Source organism: Oncorhynchus mykiss, chromosome 10, assembly GCF_013265735.2.
Source record: "Oncorhynchus mykiss isolate Arlee chromosome 10, USDA_OmykA_1.1, whole genome shotgun sequence".
NCBI lineage: Eukaryota > Metazoa > Chordata > Actinopteri > Salmoniformes > Salmonidae > Oncorhynchus > Oncorhynchus mykiss.
The window spans coordinates 22,805,374-22,821,459 of NC_048574.1; the positions used below are offsets into that span (position 1 = coordinate 22,805,374).

General features: G+C 43.0%; 1 long non-coding RNA gene across 2 annotated transcripts; it reads left to right on the top strand.

Annotated features, from left to right (window-relative positions):
• The first annotated feature begins 1,884 nt into the window (after window positions 1–1,884).
• On the top strand, window positions 1,885–9,186 carry LOC110533518. Of its 2 annotated transcripts, none has more exons than XR_002474972.2 (4): window positions 1,885–2,429; window positions 5,037–5,139; window positions 5,773–5,886; window positions 8,383–9,186. It is a non-coding gene; the product is annotated as an uncharacterized LOC110533518 (long non-coding RNA). The 2 variants fall into 2 exon arrangements; XR_002474971.2 differs by having other exon boundaries at window positions 1,887–2,429; window positions 8,574–9,186.
• The last annotated feature ends 6,900 nt before the right edge of the window (window positions 9,187–16,086 follow it).

Consider the following 16,086-nt stretch of genomic DNA (forward strand, 5'->3'; position numbering starts at 1 on the left):
GACGTGTACCATGTAAGACCCCTCCCACCCCCCCACCCCACCACCACCCCCGCCTCCTCGTAGCCCCCCTCCCATCACCTCCACTGGTCTCCCACCACACAAACCCCGGCCCTGCGCATCTCCATATATTCAAACCGCGGAGTCTGCCGGCCCCCTGTCGGCGCAAATAAAAAATTACATATTGACGGTGAGACAAGCAAGTGATGGGCTACATTAATTGGAAACATTGTAGCAGACATCCTAGTATGAGGATGGATACATTGCATAACTTCACAATGATAACACACCAGTGAAAAAAAAGAGCTAGGCTTTAGGTCTGGGTCTGCGCTATTCATTATTCATAATTATATATTATTCCAATATTACAGTGGCAATAGGCTACAAATAATATTATGACCATAATTTCTAAGATGTATCATGTTCAGTACGTGTACTTAGTCCCCTCCTTTATACCCTGTTCACCCACGACCGTGTGTCCAAACACGACTCCAACACCATCATTAAGTTTGCTGACGACACAACACAACAGCCTGATCACCGACAATGATGAGAGGGTCTATAGGGAGGTCAGAGAACTGGCAGTGTGGTGCCAGGACAACAACCTCTCCCTCAATGTGAGCAAGACAAAGGAGCTGATGGTGGACTACAGGAAAAGGCGGGTGGAGCGGGTCGAGACTTTCAAGTTCCTTGGTGTCCACATCACCAACAAACTATCATGGTCCAAACATACCAAGACAGTCGTGAAGAGGGCACGAGAATACCTTTTCCTCATCAGGCGACTGAAAAGATTTGGCATCGAGAGCATCTTGACCGGTTGCATCACCGCCTTGTATGGCAACTGCTCGGCATCTGACCGTAAGGCGCTACAGAGGGTAGTGCGTACAGCCCAGTACATCACTGGGGCCAAGCTTCCTGCCATCCAGGACCTATGTAATAGGCGGTGTCAGAGGAAAACCCATAAAATTGTCAGAGACTCCAGTCATCCAAGTTATAGACTGTTTTCTCTGCTACCGCACGGCAAGTGGTACCGGAGCGCCAAGTCTAGGACCAAAAGTCTTCTCAACAGCTTCTACCTCCAAGCCATTAGACTGCTGAACAATTCATAAAAATCGCCACTGGACAATTTACATTGACCCCCCCCCCCCCCCCCCCCCCCCCCCACACACACACACCCTCTTGTACACTGCTGCTACTCGCTGTTTGTTTGTTACCTATGCATAGTCACTTCGTCCCCACCTGCATGTAGATTCCCTCAACTAACCTGTGCAAATGCACACTGACTCGGTACCCGTGCCCCCTGTTTATATCCTCGTTATTGTTGTTATTATTGTATTCCTTTAATTATTACTTTTTATTTTAGCCTACTTGGTAAAAAAAATATTATTATTGAACTGCACTGTTGGTTAAGGGCTTGTAAGTAAGCATTTCACGGTAAAGTATACACTTGTTGTATTCGGCGCATGTGCCAAATAAAGTTTGATTTGATTTTAGTATGCCAATTTAAGATTTTGTCATAGTCTGACTTTGGTGTCAATGCTCATGAAATTGTAGGTCGGATATTGTCTGAAAAGCATTTTGCGGCAGCCTGTGATTGAAATTACCCATGTTGAATCACCAACATAATCATCACCACATTAGTTGGATTTATCGTGGTTATACTATTGTAAAAATAATAATAATAATAAAAGCATCCAAACTTAAAGCCTAGGTAGTTCATGGCAAATAAACACAAGCGAGCCTACCCAATTTCAGATGCAACTTCAGCTAGGACTAGAATACACTGCACTTCCCAGCATTCTATTCGGTACTTAGTAACAACCACTATGTATGGCTCCTCGCCCTAGTGGTCTATCCTATGAAATTGAAGGTTATTTGTAACCAAGAGAGCCAGGTGGTTACGTTAGTTGCTAAACAGTTCGCATACAAGCGGTTGTTAGGCGACAGTTAGAATGGTTGCGTTCACACACCATTATCATGAGCGGTCTCGAACAGTGATTAAATTATTTGGGAAGGAAGTTCGTTAGTAACGCTACGCACGCACAAGTTAGCCGTTTAGCTAGCTAAAAAACTATTTTTTAATTTAAAAAATAAATCAACTTGACTGTCAACAGCGAGTGCAAAATGCCAGTTCAAACGATGCAATTGGCATTATACGATGCAACTCGTTTTGTAGAAACACAATTTCACGCAAATAGCTTTGCTTGATCAACAGCACTAGCTAACTAACATAGTTAGCTAGCTCATTTGAATATCCTCAAGGCCAACGTGAGTAGTTAGCTAGCTAACGCGTTAGTCTAGCCCTTTGATTTGGTGAAGAATGGCTGGTACGGTATTGGGCGTGGGAACTTTTTTTTTTTTTCCATTGCTCTTATCTGGATTGTAGTTTTCGTGCAGGGGATGATCCTCTTGAGAGCTTCTGGAACAACTAAGTAAGTTGTGAATACATACACACATGCAGGCCTAACTTAGCTAGATACCTAAACACATTTTAGTATTTTGAACACATTATCTTGTGCTGATATGATACCAGTGTACACTGTACACCACTTTCTCATATGCATTACCCTGAATAGCCTACTTCTACCTCTGCCAAGAGGTCTGGACTTTCATGTCGATTGCCAACCTGGTCTTTTTGTTATTTTTATTATGATCCCCATTAGCTGTTGCAAAAGCAGCAGCAAATACTCTTCCTGGGGTCCACATGAAACATGACATAATACAGAACATTAATAGACAATAGCAGCTCAAGGATAGAACTACATACTTAAAACAAAAAGGCAAACTATAGTATTTGTATTATTCTGTACTCCCCATTTAGTATATGTTTCGTATGGTACACTACATAACCAAAAGTATGTAGACATCTACTCATCGAACATCTCATTCAAAAATCATAGACATTAATGGAGTTGGTCCCCCTTTGCTGTTATAAAGGCCTCTAATCTTCTGTGAAGGTTTTCCACTAGTTATTGGAACGTTGCCATGGGGACTTGCTTCCATTCAGCCACGAGCATTAGTGAGGTTGGGCAATGATTTTGGGCGATTCGGCCTGGCTCGCAGTCAGCGTTCCAATTCATCCCAAAGGTGTTCAACGGGGTCGAGGTCAGGGCTCTGTGCAGGCCAGTCAAGTTCTTCCACACTGAACTCGACAAGTCATTTCTGTATGGACCTCGCTTTGTGCACGGGGGCATTGTCATGCTGAACCAGGAAAGGGCCTTCCCCAAACTGTTGCCACAAAGTTAGAAGCACAGAATGGTCAAGAATGCCATTGTATGCTATAGCTTTAAGATTTCCCTTTACTGAAACTAAGGGCTTATCTTGAACCATGAAAGACAGGCCCAGACCATTATTCCTCCTCCACCAAACTTTACAGTTACATTGGAGCAGCTAGTGTTCTCCTGGCATCCGCCAAACCCAGATTCATCCGTTGGACTGCCAGATGGTGATGTGTGATTCATCACTGCAGAGAACGCATTTCAACTGCTCCAAAGTCCAATGGCGGTGCGCTTTACACCACTCCAGCTGATGCTTGATGTTGAGTGTGGTGATCTTAGACTTGTGTGATGCTGTTCGGCCATAGAAGCCCATTTCATGAAGCTCCCGACAAATAATTATTGTGCTGACGTATCTTCCAGAGGCAGTTTGGAACTCAGTTGTGAGTCTTGCAACCGAGGACAGGTGATTTTTATGCGCTTCAGCACTCGGCGGTCCCGTTCTATGAGCACTCGGCGGTCCCAACCACTTCGCGGTTGAGCCATTGTTGCTCCTAGATGTTTCCACTTCATAATAACAACACTTACAGTTGAGTGGGGAAGCTCTAGTAATTCAGAAATGTAAAGAACTGACTTGTTGGAAAGGTGGCATCCTATGAAGTTGCCACGTTGAAAGTCACTGAGCTCTTCACCAAGGGTTAGCTAACATGCTAAGTAGTTGCAAATTAGCTAAAAAGTTGTAAGTAGTCAGTTTATACATTTCTGAAGTTGTTATGAGATTTGAACTCGCAACCTTTGGGTTGCTAGATGTTTGCGTTCTATGCCCAACCCGACAAACCACCCTACTTTAATTTTGCATTAAGTAACCATCTGTTTTATGTAACAATACCTAACATATCATACTAATTTGAGTGTCCCGGACTAAACTATGTTACGTCTGGTCTATGAGACCAGGCTGTCATGTCACAGGTGGTGTTGTGGCATGTCCTGTAATCATAGGTGAATGCCCCACTGGCTCTTCCACCTCAATCCCTTGGCCTACACTTTTGAGGATTATACTGTACACATAATTTATTTTAGAGATGATTTTAAATAGTTAGGCCCTACATCCTTAGTGTCATTTCACTTTAGACTAACTGTTATTTCCACTGATACCAGCTAGGCTACATGTTTTTCACTACTGCTGAAATGTTTCTGTCATGATTTTACTGAGAAAATGAATCGATTCAGTAAGGCTGCCTTTAGACAGCCAGACAAATTCTGATTTTTTTTCTACCACTAATTGATATTTTTGACCATTTTTATTTTTTTCCTTTCACATCAGATATTTTTCTTTGCTGATCTGATTGGTCAAAACACCAATTCGTGAAAACTATGATCAAAATTGGGCTGCCTGTCTAAACAAAGCATGAGCATTTGTGAAAAGGGGTTAGTTTACTGGTTACAGATTTGATTGGGTTGATTGAAGTGCCCTTGGCCAAATTTGCATTAGTCCTACAGAACACCCAATCAAGTGATTACTAGGAAAATGATTTAATGAAGAATAAAACATTTTCCCTTTGTACTGTTTACAGTACAACTCACATTATGGTGTGAATACCACCTCTAAGACTATGAATTAGTCTGTTTGAGAAGGTTTGAATCCTAAGCAACCTGCCTACATGTTGTTTGAAGTACAATAGACCAACATAGCTACTGTAGTAGATCAAAGCTGTGTGCTGGAATACCTTGGTAGAGAATTGGCCACTGACCAATCCCTATTTCACACTTAGTTTTTGTGTTTAATTTAAAATATATTTCTGTATTGTTTTTGTTGACTAACAGCTTAGGGGTCATCCCTGTCTTCCTGCTGGCCCTCATTTCCACTCTTATCCTGGTGTTCTTCCCCTGTAGCTCAGAGACCCTGTCACCATTCAAAGATTTTGAGGTAAGCTATAATACTGTAATCACACACACACACTTGTAAGTGAACTGCAGCTGGCTACCTCAATAGTTGCCTTGTCAGAGCAGAAAGTTGTTGTTGTCACACTTGGGCTTCAAAGGCTCTCTTCAGAAGTGTGAGCCACTGGTGTTATGTGTTTTCTAATATTGATACTCAAGTTGAACAGGGTACTAACAGCAGCATCAAAAATTGTCTTGGCCACACAGCACTTTACTGTGCACTGGCTGAATGTCACTCAGGATTACACATACAATGTTATGTTGAAATTGTAGTGTTGAGGGCTACCCTGAAAAAATAAAGTTAATAAAAAACATTTTATATTTATGTCTGCTAAATCACTGCAGTGCGGTGTTGGCTGATTTTTAATGGAGTATGAAGATCTTATTCAATTTGAATAGAGTAGTTGAGCTCATCAAATGATTCCCCTGAACAACACAGAGGGTTTTGTCCCAGACAAGTAATCTGCAACATTTTTTAAATCATCGTGGCTTTTGTTTTGTGGTCCATGTATGTAGGCCTAGCAGAGTGGCCTGATGGCCCTGGCTGCAGAGCTGCATTCAGAACATGTGGCAGTGTGTTTGTCGTAAAGACCTGGTCTGATTTATCTCTCCCCAACAGCAGCACAAACAGACTGCAGTGCTTTCCTCCTGCACCGCCTGCCAAATAATGCAGCCAGATCCGCCAAGCTGCCACCCCACAGAGGACACCGCCAGCCTGGCCAGTTTGTGTTAGGTTTGTGTATGGGGAAAACCAGAACTACAGGGAGACATGAACTGCGTCTCAAATGACACCCTATTCTCTATTTGGTGCAGTACTGCACTAAATAGGGGATATGGTGCCATTTGGGACGCATTCATAGTGCTGTAGGCCTAGTGTCCTGTTAGTTTAGGCCAATGGGCAAGATCACCTCACACATGGACCTGAGGAATCAGATTCAGGCAATCTATTTTTGACTGCACGCATTCATAATTTTATTTTTTACATTTTTTATTTCACCTTTATTTAACCAGGTAGGCAAGTTGAGAACAAGTTCTCATTTACAATTGCGACCTGGCCAAGATAAAGCAAAGCAGTTCGACACATACAACGACACAGAGTTACATAATCATGTGAATACATTCAGGATTTGCTGTTCTGCCATGATACTTTTTAAGGTTTTCTATGTTCCCACAGCGAAGTGTTAATGTAGTTAGGTTTATGTAGTGAATATTAATTGACTTGTGGATGAGTTTCAAGTCTTTGGAATGTGTAAAAAAAACACTATTTTATTGATTTACTGGTAGGGTTACATAATTTCTAGGCCATATTCAAATAAAAAATAAACAAGCATAGCTAAGATTGTTTTAATTCTGCTGCCTATTGCACATTGTAAATAGTTGTCTCAATGATTTACAACTGGAGTAATAGCTATCATTACATCAAAAACAATGCCAGTAGGTCTATTGAAATACGGGGGTATAACAGGCAACTAACTATCTTGTCTGTTATACCTGTCTTAGAAGAGGCTCAACCAGATTATCCTTACCACAGAGATCCTATTATATTACATTCTATGTTTTTGTGACTTACCTCCTAATAACTAGCTGTTGTGTGTGTGCTAAAATAATAATATGCACCGTTTAAATAGCTAACAAAATGGCCACATGGATGGTCTGCATTGACCCTCTATACACACTCACTCTATGCACATTCTACACACTCACACTCTCACTTAATTCGCTCACACACACAACGTGCACACACATTGATACTGTACACCAGTGGAGGCTGCTGAGGGAAGGATGGCTCGTAATAATGGCTGGAATGGAGCGAATGGCATCAAACACATGGAAACCATGTACTTGATACCATTCTGCTCCAGCCATTACCACGAGCCCGTCCTCCCCAATTAAGGTGCAACCAACCTCCTGTGCTGTACACGCACTCTCAATCATCATATATGCGGCTGCTAGTCTATCATGTATGTATGTATGTAAGGTGACTAGGATATATGATAAACAGACTAGAAGCAGTATATATGATGATTGAGAGTGTGTGTACAGCACAGGAGGTTGGTGGCACCTTAATTGGGGAGGACGGGCTCGTGGTAATGGCCGGAGCGGAATAGGTGGAATTGTATCAAATACATCAAACACATGGTTTCCGCTTGTATGTGACAGAGAGTGTGTGTGTGTGAACACGAGTGTAAGAAACAGCTAACCTCTCGCTGTTAAACAAAAGCAAAATAACACAGTGCCAATTAGGGCCTGCCCTAGACAGGGCCCCAGTACCGAGCAGTCCGATGCCACATTAATAAAACATGGCCCCCAGCTCTGGGCTCTGCTCGCTGGCTAATTGGCAAATAAGAAAGTGAGATGCATTAAATGAGAGAACACTGCATTCGCCAGAGACGATGCTCCCCCCCCCCCCCCCCCCCCCCTTGCCTCACACTAAGGCCCTAGTAAGTATCCTATCTTTTGAGGAATATTGGTCTTAATGTATTCAAAAAATAATAATTTGTCATGAATCATTTGTGTTTTTGCTATCATCAAGTTTCAACATGCCAAAATGATTTTTAGTTGAAAAGACATTTCAAGTGGATGATGCAACATGTGATCATATTGCAGACAGAGTGATTATTAGCTTTAAGGAAAGCCTTGAATGACTCACATTGCTATTATCAAGTCTCTTGCACTATCATGTCAATTTCCTGAATGAGGCCATGTTTGCTTGAGTACAATATAATAACTACTAAGTCAAGTCAGACACTGTGATACGTTTACCAAAGTCCATGTTAAAGGCCCAATGCAGTTGTTTTCATCTCAATATCAAATCCTTTCTGGGTAACAATTAGTGCCTAACTTAGCAAGAGCAATTTCTCAAGCATGAATTTTACTAGGACAGTCTGAGTGGGGAGGGGAAAACTAGCTGTTTAATGGCAGAGGGGTTTGGAATGCTGTTTGTTATTGGTCTAACTAATTGACCTCCTGATGATGTCGAGGCAGGCCAAAACTCTATCCCACCAAAACAAGCTGACATTTCAGGCAGTCTTTTCAAACACCTCTTACACTTAAAGGGCATTATCATAATTTTCACATGTTCACAATTTTATCGCACACTTATAGTGTGCGTCTATATAACACACACAGGGAAATCACGTTTTTGACTGCACTGGGCCTTTAACATTTGGCTTATAATGAAATGTAAGGGGTAACCTGCCTTGCCTTGCCTTCCATTTTCTCCCTCCAGAACTGATTGCAGTGGCTCACTTGTGACATCTGTTGGAAGAAAGAGGAATTACACCGACCATTTAAACACAAGATACCCACTTATCAAACATACAGAAACCATCTATCCTAAACTAACCCATTTATCATCAGTTTGTACTGATGATAAACCAATGAACTGATAACTGTCTGAACATCTCTTTCCTCCTGCAGACCGTAGACACTTTCTTCATCAGCTGATACGTCCTGCTGTCGGTGGCCAGCGTAGGCTTCTTGGTTGCTCTGTTCGGCCTGCTGCCCCTCCATTTCCTGGAAGCTGTCTATGCCAAGCCCTTGAACACACTAGAGCTGAGTGGCCAGGCCAAGTTGGCATGCTAGACTGGTGGCCAGGGCCCAATGTGCAGCGCTGGAGATGAGAAGAGGCCAACTAAGAGGGGCCCTAGTGAAATCGAGCGCAGGACAGGTTGGCAACCGAGCCCAAAAACAGACAAGGCCAATGTTTTCTCCGTGATCGACTGTTTGTTGTTGGGGGGAATTTTGGGCCAACTGAAATTAAAGAGGCTCTATGTTCTTTGGTATAGGCCACTGTAAACATAAACAATGTGTTTTGTGTTTATGGATAGCAATTAGGCTACTTTGAATTGTGCTGGTGGAGTAGCACTTGCATTAATATAATGCATTTATCTCTATTGCCTGATTCCGAAGTTCAGAGGATAAGACTGATAACTGTATGTATATTTTTGACATTCACGTTTTTTTCTCCATTTGTATTTATAAAATGGTTGTATTGTGATTTTTAGGAGAACTTTATTAAACATTTAAATATTGTTAATCTTGCCTACTGAAATCTTTCCTGCTACTCGAAGTGTTTGAAATATAGAACTACGTCATCATACTAATTCTTTCACACAAAATCGCCCAGCATCAAAATGTCGCTAAAGAACTGAGGCCTAGTCCTGTATTAGACCCTGTAATGAATATGCATAGCGCTTGTTGTCTACATTGTTCAGATGCAGCCGGGTGGCATTGAATCTGGCTAACTAAGTAAGATCTCTTCTGTGATTACACTCCTCATAACTGTCTGATTCCTGAAGTTTCTCAAGTCAGTTGACCTAATTGAATGAAGAGAGAACCGTCAGTAGCAATGCTGTGATATACTGTGATGTGAAGTAGTAGCCCTCTCACGTAGTTTAAATGGCGTGAGTGTGTTCATTAACTCCGGATGCATTCTGTGTTCTGTCACATTTGCCAGCATTTAAACCAGATTGCATCTGCACTCGACTACATTGAAATGTACATTTTTCGACTGACTGATGCCTTCCTTCTTTGAAAGACTGTCTCATACTCCCAAAGAATACAACAAAACGGGAAAGCACAAATTCTGGGGGGGTTTCCTCAAACAATGTGTGCTACTGTTTTGAAGTTATGTAATTTTGGTCTCAGATAAAACTGCCTGCAATGCATTGTACAACTTGCACTCCTTATCCTCACTAATCCTAAAAGTAGATGTCATACTCTGTCTGGACATGTAATCTCCAGGACGGCAAACTAATCATACAGTATACCAACTATCCCGTAACATTCGCACACTAACAAAACGGTAATGTGTGATACTGGGAGGCCAGTTTTGTAGAAGATCCTTGAAATTCAAGAAAAACTACAATAAATGGCCAAAATAGTGGATTCGGCTATTTCAGCGACACCTGTTGATGACAGGTGTGTAAAATTAAGCACATAGCCATGCAATCTCCACAGACAAACATTGGCAGTAGAATGGCCTTACTGAACAACTCGGTGACTTTCAACGTGGCACCTTCATAGGATGCCACCTTTCCAACAGGTCAGTTCGTCAAATTGCGGGCTTACTAGAGCTGCCCAGCTCAACTGTAAGTGCTGTTATTGTGAAGTGGAAACGTCTTGGAGCAACAATGGCTCAACCGCGAAGTGGTAGGTCACACAAGCTCACAGAACGAGACAGCCAAGGGCTAAGTGTCGTAAATTCACCTGTCCTTGGTTGCAACGCTCACTACTGAGTTCCAAACTTCCTCTGGAACATATTTCAGCACCATAATTGTTTGTTGGGAGCTTCATGAAATTAGTTTTCACTTGACTGGCCTGCACAGAGTCCTGACCTCAACTCCATCGAACACCTTTGGGATGAATTGGAACGCCGTCTACGAGCCAGGCCTAATCGTCCAACATCAGTGCCCGACTTCACTAATGCTCTTGTTGCTCTATGGAAGCAAGTCCCTGCAGCAATGTTCTAACATCTAGTGAAAAGCCTTTCCAGAAGAGTGTGCAGGTTGTTATAGCAGCAAAGAGGGCACCAGCACTTGATGATTAATTAATTATTTGAATCAGCTAGGGCAAAACCAAAACGCTCACCTCTTGGGGTTCTGAGGATCGAGTTTGGGAAACCCTGCAGTAGGGTTACACCAGGGGTCTATTATTGCTAACATAACACAATGAAACAAACATGCTTCCTTTGCCCTTTAGGGTATAGCTAGCAACCCACAGATGTAAGTAAGGATGCCAGCTCTCTCCTCGATCATTTGTTTATCATACCGTACTGTTGCACATTGACATTATTATAGCACTGCTAATGATTCCACATAGTATGAAGCTTTTTGCAATGTAGGGGCTCAATTACAAGTGCTCAGCCCCCCTTTCGGAACCTTGCAGCCCCCCCCCCCCCCCCATTTAAAGTGTGAAGCCCGACGGGACGTGCAGTGAAATTCCAACCAGGATGATGAAAGCGAATCTAATGAATCAAAACCAATCCTATTAGTTCCGGCCCACGTTTCCCCACACAGGGTTTTTTTTTTACACGGTCAGGCCCATCTACTACGAACGGTCCCTCTCACACAGGCTGGGAAACGGGTACTAGTTGAGCCTGGCCTGGGATGGATCTGAGACCAACCCAAGGGGGGGGCTTCTTGCCTGTACTTGAGTGTGTGATTTCCACAAAACATGATCTTAGCCATAGAGGGGTAGAAGAACGGGTAACACTTTACTTGACACCCAGCGACATAACACGTTATGACACGGTCATAACCATGTCATATGTCATAACAGCTGTCATAACCTGTCATAATATGGTCATGACACATATATTTAGACCTGTTGTGACATATCTATATTGCATTATTTTAAGGCAGGTTATGACACCTACAAGGCAAAACATTCCATTCCACCACAGCCTACTTGTCAACAGTATGTTGATGTTATATAACATTTTCTTAAATGGACAGTATTCAATTATCATTGTTATTGCGCACACATTGATGTCAGACATGCACCTACCCCAATGCTCTGTTTCTGATGACTGAGTTGAATGCAGGAGCAAGATATCAGGAGAAGGGAATGTACGTGATAGGCTTCTCTGGTTTATATGATTATGATGGTCATAATGCTTCTTGACAGTGTATTTTTACAAGTTATTTAAAATATAATGGTAAAAAATAAGTGACTGTAAAGAATTCCTTCCAGCATCAACAATGGACTAAATTTTTTATTGAAACTTTATTTAACTAGGACTTCCAAACGAAAGCAGGGAAAAAATACATTTGATAAAATGTGGGTTTTGACACTCTGTAGGTGTCATAACCAGACATAAAATAACCAAATATGTCACAACAGGTGTAAATATAAGGGTCATGACAGGTTATGACAAGTTAAGCTGTTATGACACTGTTATGACCGTGTCATAACGTGTTATGATGCTGGGTGTCAAGTAAAGTGTTACCGAAGAATGTCATAGAGAGGTAGAATGTTTTGAAGCATAGTGACACTTGTTGTATAGGATTTACCTCTTAGTGTAGTCAACAAATGTGGCATACGCGTTGAAATTGTAATCAGAGACTAATTTATTTTCAGATGTGTGGGAGTTGTCGTTGAAATGGTCCTTTTTGAAAGGTTTTTCCTGCAACAGCAGTTGGTATTTCAAGGTCGCGATGCAGCAGATGCCACTGATTACCACCACATCTTTCAGATGCCTCAGGCTCTAAATCTGACAGTTACAAGGCCTGTGCAAAATGCAAGCCCAAACTTCTTTGCTCCAGCCGATCCTAGTGCATTTCCATGCTTTACCTTTTAAAAAACACAACTCTTTCTCACTCGTTCTTTTTGCTTTATCACTTCTTCATTTTCAATTTTGTTTACAAACTCCCAATAGGGAGTGGGAAAATGGGCAGAACAAAGTGTCTGGGGGTTTGAGGTTCATTTGGATCCTCGATCCAGAGCCTTTGTGTAGCAGCCAGCTGGACATACAAAGAGATGGGGAGACTGGAGAGAGAGAAAAAAAGAGGGAGAGAGATGTGGGGGCAAAGAGGTGTGTGCAAAGCTCAGGATGTGGGAGTGGGTGCTTGGTTTTGAAGCAGGGGAGGGTGCTCCTCCTCACTAGATCCTCATTGAGATCCACTCAAGCAGAACTCCTGCCTTTCACACCCCCACCCTCTCTCTTCCTTGTGCGATATGGCCAGTTTCACCAAGCCTTTCTGCTCTCACTCAAGCTAACCCTGAAAGACCCTCTATCAGTACTCCAATATCCTGACCCAAGGTTAGAGCATCCCATCCATGCTGTTTCATAGGAGACAAGAGCCCATGGTTTAGCAGTGGCAGTATTGACGATAGATCTTAGATCCACTCAGCTGGCAGGTTTTCAGCAGGCCACCATTGCTAATTTGTTATAGGTTTCAAAACGTAAGACATTTTTTGACGAGGGCTTATACAGGGGAACGTCAAAAAATGTGTGAGCTGCTTCTAAATCTTTAATTTGAACTAGGACTCCCTGCCCAACGAGTGGAACTCTGGGAACATCCGAACCTCCAGTGAGTCCTCTCACTACCCTGGCTTGACTGGCTGCTTCACCAGAGCTGGGAAATGTTTTTGTTGTTTTTTAGCTTGATGCCGGGTTGCCCCGGTAACAGCTGATGTATTTTTGGGGCCGAGGAGTGTGGATTTTCTCACTGCCGCCCTGGTCTCGCTCCATTACCCCCTTTGTGCGAGGCCAAAGGGTGCTGTCAGTGCCCCACACACCCGGGGACAAATCTCGAGTCCCAGGACCAGGCGTCGCCTCTGCCTCTTACTCCTTTCTCAGGAGGGGATTACCCCAAAGCCGCTCCTCCCGGGGGGAAGATGAAGGCCCAATTTAGAGGTCAGAGTGCTCTCCAATGGCCCACTGGCAGCTAGGACCCGACGCCCCATCGCGGGCGAAGCGTGGCTCTTTGGGCGTCCCTGTGGGGGAAAGATGTCCGAACATGGGCCACTTCCCGGGGAAGGGGCTACAGTGTCAGGCTTTAGAAAGATTGTGGTCAAAATGATGGAGATAGAGATGGGTTGTCTGTAGTGGGTGGTCACTGGACTCCAAAAAACATCTGAAACATAGGATAAAATGTGGTCTGTTTTTAGTTCATACACAGGGAGGACTGTCACAGGACACACCTGTTGGTCTTGCTCTTTGTGTCAATCAGAGTCAAAGAGTGATTTTCATTTAAATAGTATCACATGCTCAATGAATGTGTTGAAGAAATGGCTAATGATGAACAAGGTGTTTGTACTATTGACTTGGCATAGAAATGCTCCTGAAATAGAATAGTGATAGCTCATTCAACTCAATAATTTGACTTTGGAGCTGAATTCACACTAGGGAGATGTTGTAGCCAACCAGATATTAAAATCTAATTTGATTTTACCCGGTAAGTTGACTGAGAACACATTCACATTTACAGCAATGACCTGGGGAATAGTTACAGATGGGAGGAAGGAGACAATTGGAAGCTGGGGTGTATGGGGCACACGATGATTGGGAATTTAGATAAGACACCACGGTTAACACCCCTACTCGTATGATGTGCCATGGGATCTTTAGTGACCACAGAGAGTGAGGACACCAGTTTCAAAATCTCATCTAAAAGATGACACTCTACACAGGGCAATGTCCCTAATCACTGCCCTGGGGCATTGGGATATTATTTTTTTGACCAGAGGAATGAGTTCCTCCTACTGGCCCTCCAACACCACTTCCAGCAATGTCTGGTCTCCTATCCAGCTAGCTATGTGTTCTAATGTGTACTGCTCACTGCTGGAAGAGATGCATACAGCAGAAGAGACCAGTCATAGTGACTTTTAGTTCATCAAAGTCAAGTCTGTCATTGTCCATTAGCAGTTACAGGGCACAAAGTGAAAAACAGTCGAGGTTGTTGGGATAAAACCCAAGATCAGGTCTGATGTGTTAGCCCAGCACGGTACCTCTGTTACCTATTTCCCCCCAAGGCCTCTCTAGTATCCAACCAGCTGGACTGAATAGTGAAACATCGGACTAGAATGTTTCGACAAGGTCGTTGTAAAAAACTTTTGTCTGATTGTGATTGCTGAGCCAAGATGATGTATGAGGGCTCATACTGTGTGTGCAGGCAGCTACAAATTTGCCTGGCTAGTGGGGGGTGGGCAATGGGGGTTTGAGTTGCCTTGTTAATGGAAGACCGAGAGGCGAAAAAAGAACCCTTTGTGGCCCTTTTTCCCTTTTACGTATTCCTCATCAAAGGGAACTGGCTGTCTTGCAGCCAGATAATTGATACATGCGCTCCGAAAATGTAAATTGTCACCAGTGAAAATGAATTATCTCCACCTCAACAAATGAGAATGCTGCAGGCTTGATGTCTAGTTTTTTTTCATCTTGCATTTGACTTTTCGTGGCATATTGTAATATTCCTTGTCGGCAAAGCTTGAATATCCTCCAACAAAGGCTTGCCCTTTCTTGGCATTAATGCATTTAGAGTTATCAGAGAGGGTCAGACTTGTTTGGAAACAGTCCCTCTCCAGTATTCGGTCTAAAACACTATGGGAAAGAAAGGGGGGCACACAGTAACAGATACCGCCTGCCTACTTCAGTGAGTCACCCTTGAAGAAATAATCTCAGAACACAAACCAATGGGTGTGGAGAAGCAATGCATATCAAATTCCTTTGATGGAGTGGAGAAAGTGGTGTTGCCTGGTATTGTGCTGGACGTGATCAGTCAGCTGGTAGACACTTTATTAATGGAACTGATCTACACTGAACAAAAATATAAACGACATGTAAAATGTTGGTGCCATGTTTCATGAGATTAAATACATTTTGTGCACAAATGTGTTTATATCCCTGTTAGTGAGCATTTCTCCTTTGCCAAGATAATCCATCCACCTGACAGGTGTGGCATATCAAGAAGCAAATTAAACAGCATGATCAGGTGCACCTTGTGCTGTGGACAATAAAAAGCCAATCTAAAATGTGCAGTTTTATCACACACCACAATGCCACAGATGTCTCAAGTTTTGCGAGAGTGTGCAATTGGCATGCAGACTGCAGGAATGTTCACCAGAGCGGTTCCCAGAGAATTGAATGTTCATTTCTCTACCATAAGCCGCCTCCAACAACGTTTTAGAGAATGTGGCAGTACGTCCAAACAACCTCACAACTGCAGACCATGTGTATGGCATTGTGTGGGTGAGGGGTTTGCTGATGTCAACGTTGTGAACAGAGTGCCCCATGGTGGTGACGGGGTTATGGTATGGGCAGGCATACGCTACGGACAACGAACACAATTGCATTTTATCGATGGCAATTTGAATGCACAGAAATTCTGTGCTGAGAACCTGAGGCCCATTGTCGTGCCATTCATCTGCCGCCATCACTTCATGCTTCAGCATGATAATACACGGCCCAATATCGCAGGGATCTGTACGC